General features: G+C 41.4%; 1 protein-coding gene across 2 annotated transcripts in view; it reads left to right on the forward strand.

Moving 5' to 3' along the window:
• phldb1b (pleckstrin homology-like domain, family B, member 1b) overlaps window positions 1–17,945 on the forward strand; it is a 155,136-nt gene that overhangs the window by 15,647 nt on the left and 121,544 nt on the right. The gene's annotated exons all lie outside the window — the stretch shown is intronic.

Genomic DNA, 17,945 nt, shown 5'->3' on the forward strand with positions numbered 1-17,945 from the left:
TTGCAATAACTGCATTAACCATCAAAGTGGAGTCTAACTGTAACTGTCTTGAAACAAATCTGAGTAAGGAAAAACAATAAAATAATTCAAACTGGTTAAACTTGAGAGTAGCTGAGATCTGTCATGACAGAACATCGCTTCAATGATATCTGGTGCTATCTAGCGTCGTGAATCGGTATTACGTCTAGACCACGAATATAAGACGACCCCCACTTTTTCCAGTCTTATTTCAATGCAAGAAACACCGTTTTATATTCGGGCCAATAGGGTAAATTAATGATTTTATTTATTTATTTTTGAAATACATGATTTGCTGCCACAAGCAGTGGTGTTACAGGGATGCCAGGTTTGGGTGGGCGTTAGTCTTATCTGGGGGGGCAAAAAAAAAAGAAAAGCTACAATGCACAAGTAGATCGAAATCCAGTGTAGGGCTAATGCACCTTAAAACATGTTTTGTTTACTCCTTGAGATAACTGTTGTTGTGATTTGGTCTAAACAAATAAAAGTTGATTTGATTTTATTTGACTTAGAACACATCCATAACTGAACAGTATGGACACGCAGGTGACGATGTCTTTTTTTTTTTAGGTAACCTATTGTGGTTCCTCGGTTTTATTATTATCATTATAGTTCTTCTTTGTTCTACAGCCCCTTTGACCTCAATTTGACCTCCTTAGAATGCTTTAAAATGCACCAAAATCGGCAGGCAGGTCAAGACAGGTGCAATCTTTGATACCGTGTAAAGACAAATTCCAAATACACTATGTGGCGCCAAGTGGCCCCTAGCAGTCGTTCTTTGTCCCACCGACACTTTGAGCCCTACTTTGACCCCATCAGAATGCTCCAAAATTCACTAAACTCATCAGCCAGGTGAACACTGGTGAAAACTTTGATAAAATCAAAATATGCGTAAATGTGTGTAGCGTCCCCTAGGAACAAAACCAACATTTCATTTTGCTTCTTTTTTTTTTCTTTTAAGGTGAATGGTAATGGTGTTACACTTGAATAAGAGGAGGTAACAACGCAAAGGTTAAAACTTAGAACACATCAGTACTATATGAATGGAATACCATATGCGGTGCCCAGACTGCCATTAGTACTACATCCAGTTTTCTTTGGATGGGCAGAGCGTGTACGTGGGTGGGCTCTGCCCACCCCTGCTACCCCTGGTAACGCTCCTGGCCACAAGTTAGAAATAGTGTTGTGAGAGACAGTGCTTGAGTATGAGATCATTTTTATTTTGAGACATGTGCAAAGTCTTAAGGTGTGGTTATGGTCTATTAGGCGATAGAGCAGGAAGATGTGAAAACAGAACAAGTGAGTGTCCAGCTTGATATTCCCTTGACAAAGTATTGAGTAAGTGTTTCCAGGGGCTGATGAATTTCCACCCAGTGTCTTTGCGCTGTATGTCAGGGCACAGAGAGCAGTCTGTGAGCATATACTGTATGTTCCTTGGATCCCTTTCCATGACTCAAAAGGATATCCCACACTGCCGCCCTCACAACGTTGTTTCCCCACCCCTTTCTTGCTCCCACCTCTACTCCATTCCCTCCTTTATTTTGTATAGTTCACTGCCAACAATGTGCAAACCTGCATCTAATAAAACTGGATTGATTCTTTGCTAAATATGGATCCTTGGTGGGTGATCTAACCCAGGGATGATCTTAAAGCAGAGAAAAGACGGGGAAGGGTAAGTGAAAAGGATTTTTCGTATAACCCATCTTCTTGCAAACTGCAGTGTTGTTGCATTACAATAGTAAGAGTAGAATTTTGGTACAAGAGCAGCCATAACCATGCCTATTTACATTCAAATTTAAACAACGAGGCAGCCGTTGGTCAAACTTTGCAATAAAAAAAAAAAAGCTTTACGAATTATGAACCTTTCTGTGTGTATGTGTGTGTGGTTTTTACGACCTCACATATTATGAATGACATAATAATATAAGGACTGTTTCCCCTTGTACTGCCAGGAAATAAAGTGCAACTTGTGTAAAATGTAATTTTCTTGTTTCCATCAACATTGTTTCATCAGTAGACGATGAAGGGAATGTAACATGTTCACTGACTTCTTTAGTAGCATCTTCTACTTAGCAAAAGCACTATCAGTGGTTTTTTTTTCCCCTCAGTGAGTTATTTTAGCAAAGTACATTAAAGGAAAAGACGTCACCTAGTATCAATGACCTTAATGTGAAATTCACATATTTTTTTCTTGCAACTTCATATGTCCTTCCTTCCATCCATCCATCCATCCATCCATCCATCCATCCATCCATCCATCCATCCATCCATCCATCCATCCATCCATCCATCCATCCATCCATCCATCCATCCATCCATCCATCCATCCATCCATCCATCCATCCATCCATCCATCCATCCATCCATCCATCCATCCATCCATCCATCCAAGCAAGTGGCTCAAAATAGCTAATTAGTTGAGAATGGTTATACAAAATGGGGTTTCTGTACATTTTATCTTTTAGACATCCGACATAAAATTCGACTCGCCATTTGTTTCTACATCCAACAACATGCTCTAAATACGACAATTTATGACAGCGCCGCAGTTTCTTTGTTGTCCCGCAAGACGGACGCACGGCGGACTATCTTATAAGAGAAATCAACATGGGTTCGAACAATGTTTGTGCATGTGGTGAAAAAAGGAAAAAGGTGAGGCTTACCATTGAAATGAAGATGGAAATGATAGAAACACATAAGCGAGGTGTGAGCGTCCGTGAATTGGCTCGACAATACGGCCGTTGACGGTCTATGATCTCGGTGGTCCTCCTCTGTTCGCCCCTCTTTATAAATTAAGATGAAAATTATTATTAAAGTCGTCTCCACAACAACACAAATGGTGAACAGGAGAGCCGAGAATATGTTCCAATCCACGGTAAAATCAGTTTTAAATTACCAAAAACACATCGACACGAGTCATTGACAACAGTCTGTCTCGTGCTAGCCTTGTTGAATAAACTCCGCTCTCTTCGTATGTTTACTTCCGCGCGCAAGTCCCTCGTCCTGCCCTCGTCATTTTACTAACGTCACGTCTGCCCGTCGCTGATTGGTCCACTCCGCTGTCTGTTTACTGTGGCTTGCTCCGCCCTGAAAATTGTATCCGCGTGAATGGTGGCCAGACTCAGTCGCTGGAACAGCGGTGAGTCTGGTGTACCAGGCAAAGGTTTTCCAGCATTTATTTCAGACGTTGTGCAACACAGCACGCCTCCTGTCCGCCGCAGCTGAACATGAAAAGTGAAAGTAAAAAGTCCTCTCTCCCTCTGACACGTCAGCGTGTTCAGGTACACCACGTAAAACACATACCAGCGGTATTTGTTAAGGATTTAGTGTAGGTTTTCGGCACCCGGCACCATGCTTGACTGTAGGCATGACACACTTATCTTTGTAGTCCTCGCCTGGTCGCCGCCACACATGCTTGAGACCATCGGAACCAAACAAATTAATCTTCGTCTCATCAGACTATGGAGGAAGTCGGCGTGATGTCACGATGACGTCACCTCGCTTAGCAACATGTCACCATTTTGTCAAGGGGGTCCGCACAGCTTAACATTTCATAGACAGACGTCTGAAATTCATATATTTCAGGTGTGTTTTGCGTCTTTTTTCCTAAAAACGTCTTAAACGTGGCTTACTATTATCACAAGTCACTGCCGACAGACGCGAGGAGGCGATGCAATTTAAAATTAGCGTTTATTGGCGTACACAGCTGCCGATACAAAGTCGCAGCTGATAGCTGGATAAACAAAGGAATGACCTGCAGTGGAATTCGGAAACATCTACAACTACCTCATAAAGTCACCCAGTAAGTTGACCTTTATCATTTACGTGGAATATGTACTGTGTGGAACTGAGAAAATTGGTAGTATATACGAAGTGATTATTTCTGCCCTTACTGGTAATTCGCCTCCAAGCTTTATTTAGCCGTCAACACGTCACGGAAAAAAAAAACAATTCCCACCAGGCCAATAATATACCGATTGACTAATCAGAGCAGTTCACGGCAAAAGAAAAAAAACGCTTTGCGAGTTGCCGGTCAAGGTAAAAATAACCACTGCCTAGTCTATTGAATCGTAGCAGCTAATTGGGGCAAAAAATAATCGATTAAACTCACCAGTAATAAAATGTCGGCTGCAAATGTAAATGTGCTTGGATTTAGGTTCCCACAGGCGAAAATAGTCCACGGAACCGTCTTCTTTTACTGTTCCTCGATTAATTGCGCTCAGCCATTTGTTACTCCTTTTTTTCTCACGTGGAAGAATGAAGAACTTCAAATGCCGCTCCGAACTCTTCCTTGTGTGATAACCCGCAACACAGCAACTTTTAGCCATTCTGACAGAAAAAAGACTGCAAATAAGACGAAAGTTCAATGCGTTTCTATCTATTATAAGTGACTGGTCTTTTACCCCATTGTCAATATGGCGACGCTTTGTTGTGGCTGGTGATGTCATCAAATGCCCGGATGTCCGACTGCCTCTATCGGACATGGTTCCAGTAATCCATGTGCTTTGTTGACATGTCTTCAGCAAACTGTTTGCGGGCATTCTTGTGCACCGTTTTCAGAAGAGGCTTCCGCCTGGGGTGACAGCCATGCACACCAATTTGATGTAGAGTATGGCGTATGGTCTGAGCACTAACAGGCTGACCCCCCCCCCCCCCCCCCTCTTTAATCTCTGCAGCAATGCTGACAGCACTCCTGTAACAAGTCACATGACATTTTGGAGGGAAAATGACAAGCAGTACTCAATTTGGAAATTTAGGGATGTACGTAATTCCCATGCGGTGTACTCACGTTTGTTGCCAGTTTAGATATTAATGGCTATATTTTACGTTATTTTGAGGGAAAAATAAATGGACTCTATTATATAAGCTGCACACAGACTACTTTTCATTGTGTCAAACTATTTTGTCAGTGTTGTCCCATGAAAAGATATACTTAAATATCTGCAGAAATGCGAGGGGTGTACTCACTTTTGTGATACACTGTTCTACCATTTTGACACACAAGGTCCTGGAACGAATTACCTTTATATGTAGAGGTACCACTGTATATGAAAGCAGTAATTTGGCGTACGAACTTGGTCTTGCAAAAAACAACACATCAACATACTGGTTGTCATGTTAACATTGTGTAAGCATACAATGTGTTTTCATGACACATTTTCTGATATTTTACAACTGTTTCCACCTCATGAGAGCAGAGGCGGGGAAAGAAAAATTGAGTCATGGCACCAGCAGTTTCAAGTCAAAGATGACGTTTGCTCTGTTTTTTTTACCATTAATAATAACTATTGAACTCAAGTGCACTTTTAAAATTGGTGCAATTGATAGAGTTGTATTGTTTATTTAGCAGCTTATCTGCTTCCATTCTTTTATGCGAACATGTGCGTGCGTATGCTTGTGTGTGAGACATAACAGCTGTTGCGTTAAGCTGTTGATAGTGGCACCCCTCCGAGATGGGCTCAGGCTGAAACAGTGATGTTTACATGCACAAATTAATTGGATTACTGAAAATGTCAATCTGACATAGTTACATAGCAAACCACAGAAAGTTGCTGGCATGCAATCTGCCAGGGATACTTTCTTGAAGAAAAGAAAAAGATCAATCAATAGGTGGATATGTCCAACACCACAAGCTTTACACAACAGTACCGTACATTTAAAATGCTGTACATGTGTATAACATTTTACTCCACAACCATTCAGTTATCTTCTACAGTAAATATCTTAAAAAAAAAAAAAAAAAAAAAAAAAAAAAACGAGAGAAAAAAATCCCACATAACAGTTGAAATAAAAGTTAGGCCCAGTTTTGCAACCATCGGCCAGAGACAAACTCTGACCTTGAGCTGTGTCACTAACAGGAAATTAGTTCCTTGCAATTCTCGCCACACAGGAAGTCTACATATAGTGACAGTCATTTTCTTCCTCTCTTGGTCACACACTCCATCCTGTGGATCCCTATCTGGACTACCAAACAGGGAAGTTGGATTGTGAAATAAATATAATTTAAACGCATGAAAAGAATGATGTAACTTTCCAAAGTTCAGTTTGGTTTTTGAAGTGCTCGGTTCGGTTATTTTCGGTACAAAAAAGGCTGGGAAAAAAAAAATCCTCACAATGCTTTCATTTGTCAATAATAAATCAATAGAATTTGTGTAAATAAATAAAAGTGGCTCTTTTGGGTGATACTTCAAATAAATTACTCTCTGGGTAATTAATAAATATTTGGAACAATTATAAAATCTTAAAATAATGAATCAAGAAACAAAACTATAAGTTTGAAACATTAGCAGCAACAACCTGGACATGATACATTTAATTATCCAAGTTTAAATTTTTTGCTGGAGAGATAAGGTTGGATAAGGTGGCAGTGAGAATACCTCCCTGATTTTCTTACATGAATATTCAACATTCATTGTTTGATATTGCTCTTTTAAGTGAGTTAACGTTTCCGTGCTGCAATTGTCGACATAACTATGGATTCCTCCACTTGCCTTCGTCCATTGGTAAATTTAACTTTGAAGCAAAAGAAGTGTTTGACAGCACAGTGGTAGCGTCTCAAGACGGCTGCTCCGCCAGCCGCTTGAGGTGGGCCGGCCTAACAGTAGTGAAGTAAGATGGTCTTTTCGCTCAAGCTTCTTGCTTGCCTTTGTCATGCCTGTAATTTACAGGACTTTACAAGTTGTAAAGTCTAAATTACTTAATCCAAGCTCTGAGTGACAGACACTTAAGACGTCTATGCGGAAACTCCCACTGCACTTTGGTTCTGTATGGATTACTAACATGCAAAACCTAGTTCAATCTTGGGCTCCAGCAATCCTGTGTGGAGTTTACATGTTCGCCCTGTGCCTGTGTGGGTTTTCCCACGTCCAAAAACATGCATGGTAGTCTGATTGAACACTCTAAATTCTCCATAGGTATCAATGTAGCTGGGCACACACTGCGTAGGCTGCTCCCTGGGCTGTGTATGAAGGGCATGTTGCCGAAGAAGGGAGGACCGAGGATGACACTCCAAATGTATTCCCTAGGGGTGTTAACGCCATTCCCATATATTGTTTCACTACTTTAAAGTGCGTACGACAGGAAAAAAAAAGTCTTAAATAGGATTATTATGTGAATTAGAATCATATTTTGAGACGATTCGACTATATACAACAATTTAGCAAAGCGCAGATGACGAGAAATTGGTTTTTTAATCCGCCGGTTAGCCACGCCTACCATTATAGGGCTCTAGAGTTCCCAACAGGTGGATGACGTAAGCGGAGTCACGATTTCATCTGATTTAGTATGCAGCCCAATAAGGGGGAATTACAACGAGGAAAACGCGACGAAGAGAGCTGCAAAATGTCATTGTTTCAGTCTCTCTACTCCAATATTTTTTTAGGATATTCTTTCTATCCAAGTATTTTTCCCCAATAGCTAAATAAATGGCTTGAGAAGGACCAGTCAGCCCGTTGAGGGGGTAATTATTCAGAACGAGGAAAACGTGACGAAGAGAGCCGCCAAATGTCATTGTTTGTCTCTCTACTCCAATATTTTTACAGGATATTCTTTTTATCCAAGTATTTTCCCCATTAGCTAAATAAATGGCATGGCCATGACAAATAACAGTCTTGTGCTAAATGGAATATAAAATAATAATAATGCATTTATTCAGGACGACATTGCAAAATTACTCCATAATGGTCAAAACTGTCGACTTCCCCTTTACAGTCGCATCTCCCGAACGATATTTTATGCCACCTAAATCGGGCTTATGTCATTTTCCTTCCCGGGCTTCGGAGAATGTAAACAAACCAAGAGGTGTGACAGCTAGCCAGCATGCTAACCCGAACTGAGTGATGTTTCAAAGTCTTCGAAGCGGAAAATCACACATAACTAGCCCGGATCATTTCACATGACGACTTGGTTGTCGATTGTCTTTGCTGATCGCCAACTCGCCCGGCGGAGAGCAACTTACAGCTCGTTCCCCTGCTACTACAGACAGGAGAGCTCGCCGGGGAAGCAGCTGGACAATGACCGCTGAACAAACTGGCCAACGTCGGCGAAGCGTGTAGCTGCCAAATGGTCAACACGAATATGGCAAAATAATGCTTTACTACATGGCGAAGTCGTAAATAGCAACAGACACTCGGTGGAGGAGGGCGGCTGCAGTTGTTGTGCAGCTAATGTGTATAAGGAGAGCTTTTTACATGTCCATCCATGATCAAACGTAAGTAGTACTTTATTTAAAGAAAGTTTGTAGTGTTTACTTAGTAATCGCTGTATTCGCGGCTATTTTTAACACAAATTTGCAATTTCTGATCGGTCGGAAAATTTGACAGAACACCGGGCACATGAAGAGGGCAACAAGCCGAGTATAGTGATCTTCTGGCGGGGGGATGTGCGACAAGCTGCCAGTGTCGTCGGCCGAGCCGACAAGGAGCATGTCAGCCACAAAATGCAAGCCACCAACGTATTAAAATGATCCCAGTATTTGACATAATACAAAACACGATGTTTACTCACTTTCTCGTAAGTCCCATGGTCCCACAGTATTAGGGCTTGATTTGGCCAATATCCACTGGTGAATGGGAATCTTTTGAAATCCCAAAAAGACGCACATGCCTCTCCCTCATAGAGCAAGATTTTTCTGCAGCCGTTTGGCTGCCGTGATGTGAAAAATAAACGTATTAATCCGTAAAATCAGCTGAATTCTTAGTCCTCATACAACAGTACGGCTGTATAGTGAAAAGGACTCCTTCCTCCGTACACGTCACAGCGCTCTCTTTCTCAACTCGAGACTATTGCTGGAAGTCACTCATTTTCATGGCACGGGATTAAAAAAACTAAATAAATATAGCGATCGCTTCCACACACATCCAAGCGGTCCATTTAATTCAGGAGCGTAAAATACCGCCTGCATTATGAAATAAACATGCTTTTTCGTGTCACAGGCACTTTAAATTTACAGTTTGTAAGAATTAAACAAAAATTTGAACCTCAGACATTTGAAAGTAATGTTTTTATAGACAGGTTTCCTGAGCAAAATATGGGCGGCGCCATCTTGGAAAATTTCTGCTTCAAACTTCCAGTCAAGAAAAAACCTCATGAGTTGCGGTTGAAGTTAGCAGTGTGTTGACGAAGTTAAAACAACAAATCCAAGCCAGAGGAACTCACGGAATCTCCAAAAATGGATTCAGCACGACGTAGATGAGATGTAGATGAGGTTGTATGATTGTTCTTATCACTTCGTTGATCATTCGTGGACAAAATTATAGCAACCTGTCAACCTGTGTTAACGTGAGGTACAGATAGATACGCTGGCCTCTTGAGTGACCAGAATGAGGTGAAAATACAAATTATATTACATTGCCGAATGCAGAAGTGCTGACACAGACTTTGTTGTTACAACGAATTATTACAAGGTATGTACATATAAACAAAAATAGTATGTCATTCTTTTTTATTGCGGATATTGATCGCAATAAAACATTTGCACTCATGATTCCATTTCTTGTTTTATTTAAAACGATTGTTCAATATATCACAATTAAAATTATTTAAAAAATATCAACGAAAGTTGAGCATACGGGGAATGTGTTATCAGACAGCAGAGCATAAGGGAGCTTCTCCAAACTCTTACCCGACATCACAGAGACCCTAAGCGGCATCCAGATGGGCTTTCTCCCGCTGTCCTCGGTAATTCCAGCTCTAGCGTATCTTACAGTTGCTGCAGTTAAAAAGCTCGATGTTGGATCTCAGTATCAAGCTTATGGGCCGCCGCGAGGCGAGCCACCGTCTCCAGCCCCAGCCTCTCGGCCGCCCACGGGTAAAACGCACATAGTCTCGATATATGTCCAGCAACATACAGTAAGTGTTGTTGCGAGGCACATCAACTTATTTTCAGTTGCCTAACAGCGTTTTTCACCTGTAAACAAACGAACAAAAAATCCATCTAACACGTACTGAACAACAACAGGCTAGCAGCAGATACAGTAGTTGTAGTAAATGATATTAAAGATCATCATAATTACAATCATCATAATAATAGCAATATCAAACGTAACAAGTTGTTTCATGCGCAAGATTTTAGCTTTAGTATTTTTTCAGGATCCGACACATAAAAATGCAGGGATAGAAAGATCATACCTTCCATAACACAGCGGCAACATGGCTACAAAAACACCAGGTCTTTGTGGTGGCACGAGCTTGGTTCCACATCTTCCTTCATGAACATATTGTCCTCCCCCATTGTGATGATGGCAGATGGATGAGGTATTTCCAAATAGTCTTTTTTAAGGGATTTTGATGAGTAATGTCACTCCAGCTCCACTGTTGTTTTGGATGGAGAAATTCTGAAACGGAAGTTGCTTGCAGATATAAGGATGTAAAGCGGAAGTACCTCGGAAACTTGTCTATAACATGAAGTAAACACATTTCTTAGCTTTAATGGTCACAGATCTTAATTTGAATATTGAGGTTTTGGTTTAATATGGCGTGAAAGTTAAGTCAACATCCTAAAGTTAAAACGTGTATGAAATTTGTAGATGCCATCATTTGAAATTGATTACGTTCACTTGCAGCAGCAGCACGCACAGCGTTAGTCAAGGTTAGCAACAAGACGTGAGTAGTGTAGCATACTTCGAAACTGCAAAATGGCTGACAAGGAGACTCTGACAGGAGTGCATGATTGAAGTTTCCTTCTGTTTTAATGAACTGGGACAGCACTTGACAGAATGCTGTGATATACAGTAACTCCTCTTCAAATAGACTTTTCCAGTGTGAAAAGTTAGTCTATACAAGCCCTACGATTGGCTAGCAACTAGTTCAGGGTGTACCCCGCCTCCTGCCCATTGTTCACTGGGATAGGGTGAGGAAAAGCAGTACAGAAGATGGATAAGTGAATGAATGCTTTATAATGCAGATTAAAGGTGCTGTGATTAAAATACTAAATTTCTGTTACACCAGTAATACCATCTTATATTAGTGCTTTTTGTTGAGAAAAAAATGTTGTACAAAATAATATTTTGGAGAAAAATTAAAAAAACATTAAAGAAAACCATTTTCAGTCAACACAATTTATTGGTACAACTACAAATGCGAGTTAAAATTTATCAAGCGAAGCCATACGCATATCAAAAACACCCAGAAACACCGCTGCAATCACTGCACAATGTTCACATCTGGGTTGATGGGAAGTGAAACTTGAAGCTTGGCCCCTTTGTAAATCAGTTGTTGTGATGAAGTTTCTACTTAAAGACTGTACTTTCTGCTTCAAGCAAAGCTTGCTATTTTTTTTTTGTTTTGTTTCCAAATTATCTCCCCAACGATGTTTGTTTGTGGTCATTTCAGCTGTGTACTTTGCTTCTAGGTTTACCGGAAGTATATCAAGAAAAAGAATAAAAGCAAAACAAAAAAAGGAAGACACACGCTCCCATATTATCTGTAAAATTTCCTGTGTCCACTAAGATCAATAATTTGATTTGATTAAATTTGATTTGGCGTGATACAACACACCCACGCTCACACGCACCCCCGCACACACAAACACAGTGACCTGAGATACACTCACAATCGTCTTGTTGTTGGACATCTACATCTCATGATAATGTTTGGAATAAGCAATAATTAAATCATGACATATTTTCCCACCCTATTATTGTACATTAATCATTAAAAGAGCAAGAAATGTTCTGGGTGTTTCCACTTATTCTGAAATCCTGTTGATCGGTTCCCTGCATGGTTGAGTTCAACACTATTGTAGGGATCTCCTCAGTGTGGCTGTCTCTGTCAAGGCTATTTATTATCTTTAATGATAACAAATAAAAATGTCGAACTTTAGAATTGGGAAAAAAAAAACATTTCAGTTAACTGAAATCAATAATATCTATTGTTAACGACAATAAATCAATAATGACTGCTAACTGGAACTTTGATGTGTGTTCACAAAATTAATTAAAATGAATTGGAATAAGCAATAAATAAATAAATTGTGTGTGTATATATATATATATATATATATATATATATATATATATATATATATATATATATATATATTTATGAATATATATATATTAAATAATAAAAATGAAAAACACCCCATGTACTTTATCTACAGAATGAGTATGATGTATGATGATCCTGCACCTGACAAAAAAAGAAAGTATGAAAAACTAAGACTAAAACTAATAAAACCTCAACAAAAAATTTAAAGAAGAATGAAAACTAATCAAAACAAGCAAAGCCACTCTAAACACATATTAAAACCAGAATTTAAAACTAAATAAAACCAAACTATGATGATCTATGCAAAACTATTATAACCTTAGTCTGTGTCTATGTTGCAGTTGCTTTGGGGCGCTTACAGTGGCATGAAAAAGTATCTAAACCTTTTGGAATTTCTCGCATTTCTGCATAAAATCACCATCAAATGTGATCTGATCCTTGTCAAAATCACACAGATGAAAAACAGTGTCTGCTTTAACTAAAACCACCCAAACATTTAGAGGTTTTCATATTTTAAATATTTATAAAAATAAGTAAGTAAACCATCACATTTAATATTTTGCCCCCCCCAGCAGCAATAACTACAACCAGACGCTTCCTGTAGCAGCAGATCAGTCTCGCACATCAATCAGGACTAATCTTGGCCCATTCTTCTCTACAGAACTGCTGTAGTTCAGTCAGATTCTCAGTCAGATGTCTGGCATGAATCGCTGTCTTGAGCTCATGCCACAGCATCTCAATGGGGTTCAAGTCTGGACTTTGACTTGGCCACTCTAGAATGTGTATTTTGTTCTTCTGAACCCTTTCTGAAGTTTATTTACTTCTGTGTTTTGGATCATTGTCTTGTTGCAGCATCTATCCTCTTTTTAGCTTCAACTGTGTGACAGACGGCCTCAGGTTTTCCTGCAAAAACATCCTGATAAACGTTTGAGTTCATTCTTCCGTTAATGATTGCAAGTTGTCTAGGCCCTGAGGCAGCAAAATAGCCCCAAATCATGATGCTCCCTCCACCATGCTTCACGGTGGGGACGAGGTGTTGATGTTGATGAACTGTTCCATTTTTCCTCCACGCATGTCGTTACTTCCAAAAAAATTCAACTTCGAAATATTTCTTTTATACATCTTACTATTGTTTCCATTAAGCTTTTCAAATGAGCTAAACAATGGTATTCTGTCTCATTCCTCACACTTCCTAAACATGTAAAAGTTGACAGGAAATGTACTTTATATTATTGAAGAACTTAATATAGTCACGTCTGATGTAGACTCACCCTTCGACCGTTGTTTACTGCGTTTCTGTGGTTGCATTCGACAAACACAATGTATCATTTTGGTCAAAATGGCAGTGAAAAATCTTCTACTGTTGGGTTCTGCAGCGGCGTCCTGAGCTATGTGCTGTTCAAAAGGCCACCAAAAATGTGTCTAGGATGACACATTTTTGTGGTAAGGCACAGACGTTTTCTGTTGTCTCTCATCATACTTTCCATTAACAATTTATTTGTTTGTCACTGTTTTGTCCTCTGGCATTCCACGTTTTCGTAATTGATGCACATTTGTAAGACAGCTGACACATTTTTCATAAAGAACAAAACAAATTTCATAAACAGTTTGTGTTGAATATTAAAATTTAAGAATTATTTCAGAAAAGGAAATTTGTGTTTGTTCTAAAATAACAACATACTGAATTCAAGTAAAACAAGTACTGAGCTGAGCAACCATCAGATTGTGGTGTTGCGCAATATCAGTATTGAAATAAGTGTTTTCTGTCTATCAAGTCTATCAATTGTCTATCATGGTAGATGGCTACGCAATTGAAATCCCAATAGCGGTTGTTCCGCAGATGATGACTGGTTCCTGATCTATTTTGAGCTTACAAAGGTGTCGGCAGCATGTAGGGAAGTGGGAAACTTGCCCATCTTATTGGATGTACCGTATTGGCTCGAATATTAGAAGGTGTTTTTTTGCACTGAAATAAGACTGAAAAAGAAGGGGTCATCTTATATTCGCGGTCTAGACAATATACCCATTCACGACCCTAGATGGCGCCAGATATCATTGAAGCGATGTTCTGTCATGACAGATCTCAGCTACTCTCCCCATTCACGACGCTAGATGGCGCCAGATATCATTGAAGCGACGTTCCGTCACGACAGATAATAATAATAATAATAGTGATACATTTTATTTATAACGCACTGTCTTGAAAAATAGGGGGTCTTCTTATAATCAGGGCCGTCTTAAATTCGGGCCAATATGGTATAATGACGGGCGGTCATTTCTCAGACTCTAGAGGACAAAGGATGCCAACCACAAGAGGTTCTCAGCCTGGCTCCTTGACTGTGTAGCAGAACCACCAAAGCTCATGTACCACCAGGCCTCTGAATTATTTCTCCGTGAACTCAATAAAATGGCAGTGTCTAAATAGGAGGTGGAAGCAACAACGGAAGTGAAAAATGTGGCATTTTACTGTCAGACTTTATTGACCATATAAAATTGTCTCCAAAGGACACACAACTTGGCTTAAGGCCTGGTCAAATAAACTTTATCGTTCCAGATTCCTGTTAAGTTTCACAGGACCACAGATGCGTATGTCTATTAGAAACATCCTTCAAGGGCAAACAGTCTTGCGCATAGCAGCTGTAAAGACTGGTCTGACCAGGGTACTGAACTACCGTAGTGTAAGTGAATAATTGTTTTGGCTGTAAACCTGTTAGTATCAGCTGTATCCACAGTATCAGCCTGTGCACATTTTTGGCAGTGCATCCTCCTTCTTTTCCTCCCTCCTTCTTCTTCTCCTCTGCATTCCAGCGAAACGCTGAGCCTCCCCCTCGCTTTCATATTCCAAATTAAAAAAAGGTTTTCTCATGCATGAGCTGAGAAGCAGGCCTAGACAGCAAACAATGTGAAGCTTTCTGGACTGGCATGAGAGCAGAGATGGATTGAGAGAGAAAGAACAATAGAAAAGAAAGAATATTGGGATGGAGTGGTCTTTGCGTGTCAAGTGAGGGTTTTCGAGGGAGAGACAAGCTGTCGAAGTCAACTCCCACAGTCTGGAAGCAAACAGCTTTGGTGCAGTGAGAACAAACCACTCAAACTGCACTAAATGTATGATTCCCATGTTTATTTTTAAAAATCATATCTTCTTCGATAAGTGACCTTAAATTTTTACAAGGCAATATTATTCTATACTATTGTGTACATAGAGTATATTATCTTATTTCATACTATATATAGTATACTACTGTATTCAAACTTTAAATCGCACGGTTGTCAAACTTGGTGGGAGGCTGCATCTTTTTAAAGATGAGTTTATTTTCTTTAAGCAATTGGTCAAGAAATGACCTTAAAAATGCTAAAAATATTATATCATAATAATCGGATGCAAAGTCATTTTTCTGCCACCATATGTTATCATCGCAACAGGAATCAACACTCCCCATTCATTGAAAAAAGCCTTTGATTTAAAGAATGATAAGCAAATGGTATGAGAAAAATGACTTGAAATGAATCAAAATCCTAAAAATTTGGAAGTTTGCTCAGGAAAATCAAAAGAAAAAACATGAAGTATGTATTTTTTGGGGGGCAAGTGAACTTGCAGCCACAGATTGTGTCAGTGCTTTTCAGATGTGCACGCTACTCATTTTATCTAACTCACAGACATTATTTGTGTGTGGCCATATTCTGCGGCTGTCTCATAGAACTGGTGATTGATTGCAGGCCATTCCACACTGATGCAGCGTGGTTAGCAGAAACCTTCTTTTTTCGTTTTTCTGCATAGTTTCTCTTTTTGATGTTAATTTCTTTTGTCACTGGGTTACGTGACTTTCTGTAGAGGGTTGGTTCTCCACTTTGAAAAGTGTCTTCCTTGACCTTGCGAAATTGTCAAAGTTTGTCAGTGAACCATAGCTTGTTGTTGTTGATTCATTGTTCGACATACGTATTTGCAAAAGATGATGTAAGATGTCCCTGTGTCCATATATTTATCCAAGCTGTCATTTTTTTTTTTTTTTTTTTTTTTTAACCTGTCCTGTTCAGCTGTTTGACACAGAGAATGGAAGTCTAAGTGCCCAGATTCTGAACAGTTTTAATGTTTCACATTGAGAGTCTGACATACTCCCATTGTGATCATTCAAAATACCTTTTTATTATGACAAAGCAGCGAACAGGAAGGGATTATGGGGGGACAGAAGAAAAGAAATACAAGAGAAGAAGGAAAAGAAACACATACACAAACAACAACTAGATATACATTGAACATCTAAACTAGTTACTAATATGCTGGTGCTATCGTCAGCGAGATGTATTTCCGGTTTACACCATGTGGGGGCCTATTGGCCAGTGAAAGAGGAGAATGGGGGTGGGGGTGTCTATAAGCCTATAAGCTAAGTGATTGAAAGGGGTAGAGTGTGCACAAATCAGTTCTGTGATCTAGAACCCAGTAATCGTGTGAATCTCTTACGAGTAAGCCCGTTGGCGACCAACCCTACGCCGCCGAATCGCCAATCCCGGCACCGGGACCCCCGACCCGAGAATGCCCTACCACATCCAGCAGCACGCAGGCCCCACCGGGCGCGCGACAGCCACGCAGACGGGCGGAGAAGCCGCGCGGGCGCCAACCCAGGGCCACAGCCCCCACCCAGCCAGCCCGGGGAGGGAGGGAGGGCGGGCGCGGGGGCGGGGGGCCATGCGCAGCCCATCCCTCCTCCCGCAGCCCAGCAAAGGAGCCATCGTCCCCCCCCCGGGACCCAGGGTGGTCCCCCGGGCCACCCGCGCACCCATCAACCGGCCTTCAGGGATGGCAGGAGGGGACGCACCACCAACCCCACGCCTACACCCACTCCCGCCCGCCCACCCGGGCCACGAGCCACAGCCCCCCAACCGGCACGGCACGCCACGGGACCCCCAGCGGCCCACCAAGCCCCAGGCAAGGCAGGGTCCCCCGCCGGTGCAGGCGACACCCCGCTGATACACCGGCGCCCAGTCAGCGACCCGCGACGGAGCGCAGGGCGGATGCCCAGCCAGAGAAGAGAGGGGAAGGCGGAGGCAGGAGAACGCCCAGGAACTGCCACGGGGCGATGCAAGACCGGGGACCCGACCCCCCAACCTACTCCCGCGGCCGGCAGCCGAGGCAGAGGGGAGGCCACACCCCAGGAGCCACGCCATATAAAAAAGTGTGGGACCCACCTACCACCCTATTACTGTGGCTGCCAGGTTCCCGACTGGCAGCCATCACCCAGCACCGTGATGGGGGTGTGAGGGGAGGGTAGTGCAATGTATGCATTAAAATAGGAGAGCTTGGCTTGGGGCAGTGGGACCGCAGCATGGAGCTTCTGCCCAGCCGCCCGTCCCACCGCCCTTTGCCAGAGCTCTCCTGTGGAGTATGATGTGTGGTGCATTTAAAAAAGGTGCAGAGATGGCGGGGCCTGTGGTCATTTGAGTTTTCAAAGACATTCCAATCTGTGACGTTTAAACAGTCCAATGTTGGCTCTGTTGTTGACATGGCAACCCTAAACACCTCACCTTACCGCTTGATTTGACTCGGGTATATGCAAGATTTGACTGCTTTTAAACAATTACATCTGGTCCTGTGATTGACTGGTGACCATTTCAGGGTGTACTTAGCTTTTTGCCTCAAGCAGTCCTTTTCAAATAGTGGGGCGGACCCTCCCAGGGGGGCGCAAAGCGATGCCAGGGGGAGCGCACGTGACCTCTGGGAACATACTATTTTGCCGTACTAGAATAAAGTGAAATTGCACATCCATTCAGTGGATGGCAGTGGCGCTCTCATTTTCAGAGTAGACTATTTTTGAACCAAACAAGAGCACACAGCAAACAGCAGGAGCTAATCTGGAGAGCTAAATCGAGGAATTATGACGAAGCGTATGTGGCATTTGGCTTAACTTTTAATACAGTGGGAGACGAGGAAAGACCAATATGTT

Source organism: Corythoichthys intestinalis, chromosome 6 (genome assembly GCF_030265065.1).
Source record: "Corythoichthys intestinalis isolate RoL2023-P3 chromosome 6, ASM3026506v1, whole genome shotgun sequence".
Lineage (NCBI taxonomy): Eukaryota > Metazoa > Chordata > Actinopteri > Syngnathiformes > Syngnathidae > Corythoichthys > Corythoichthys intestinalis.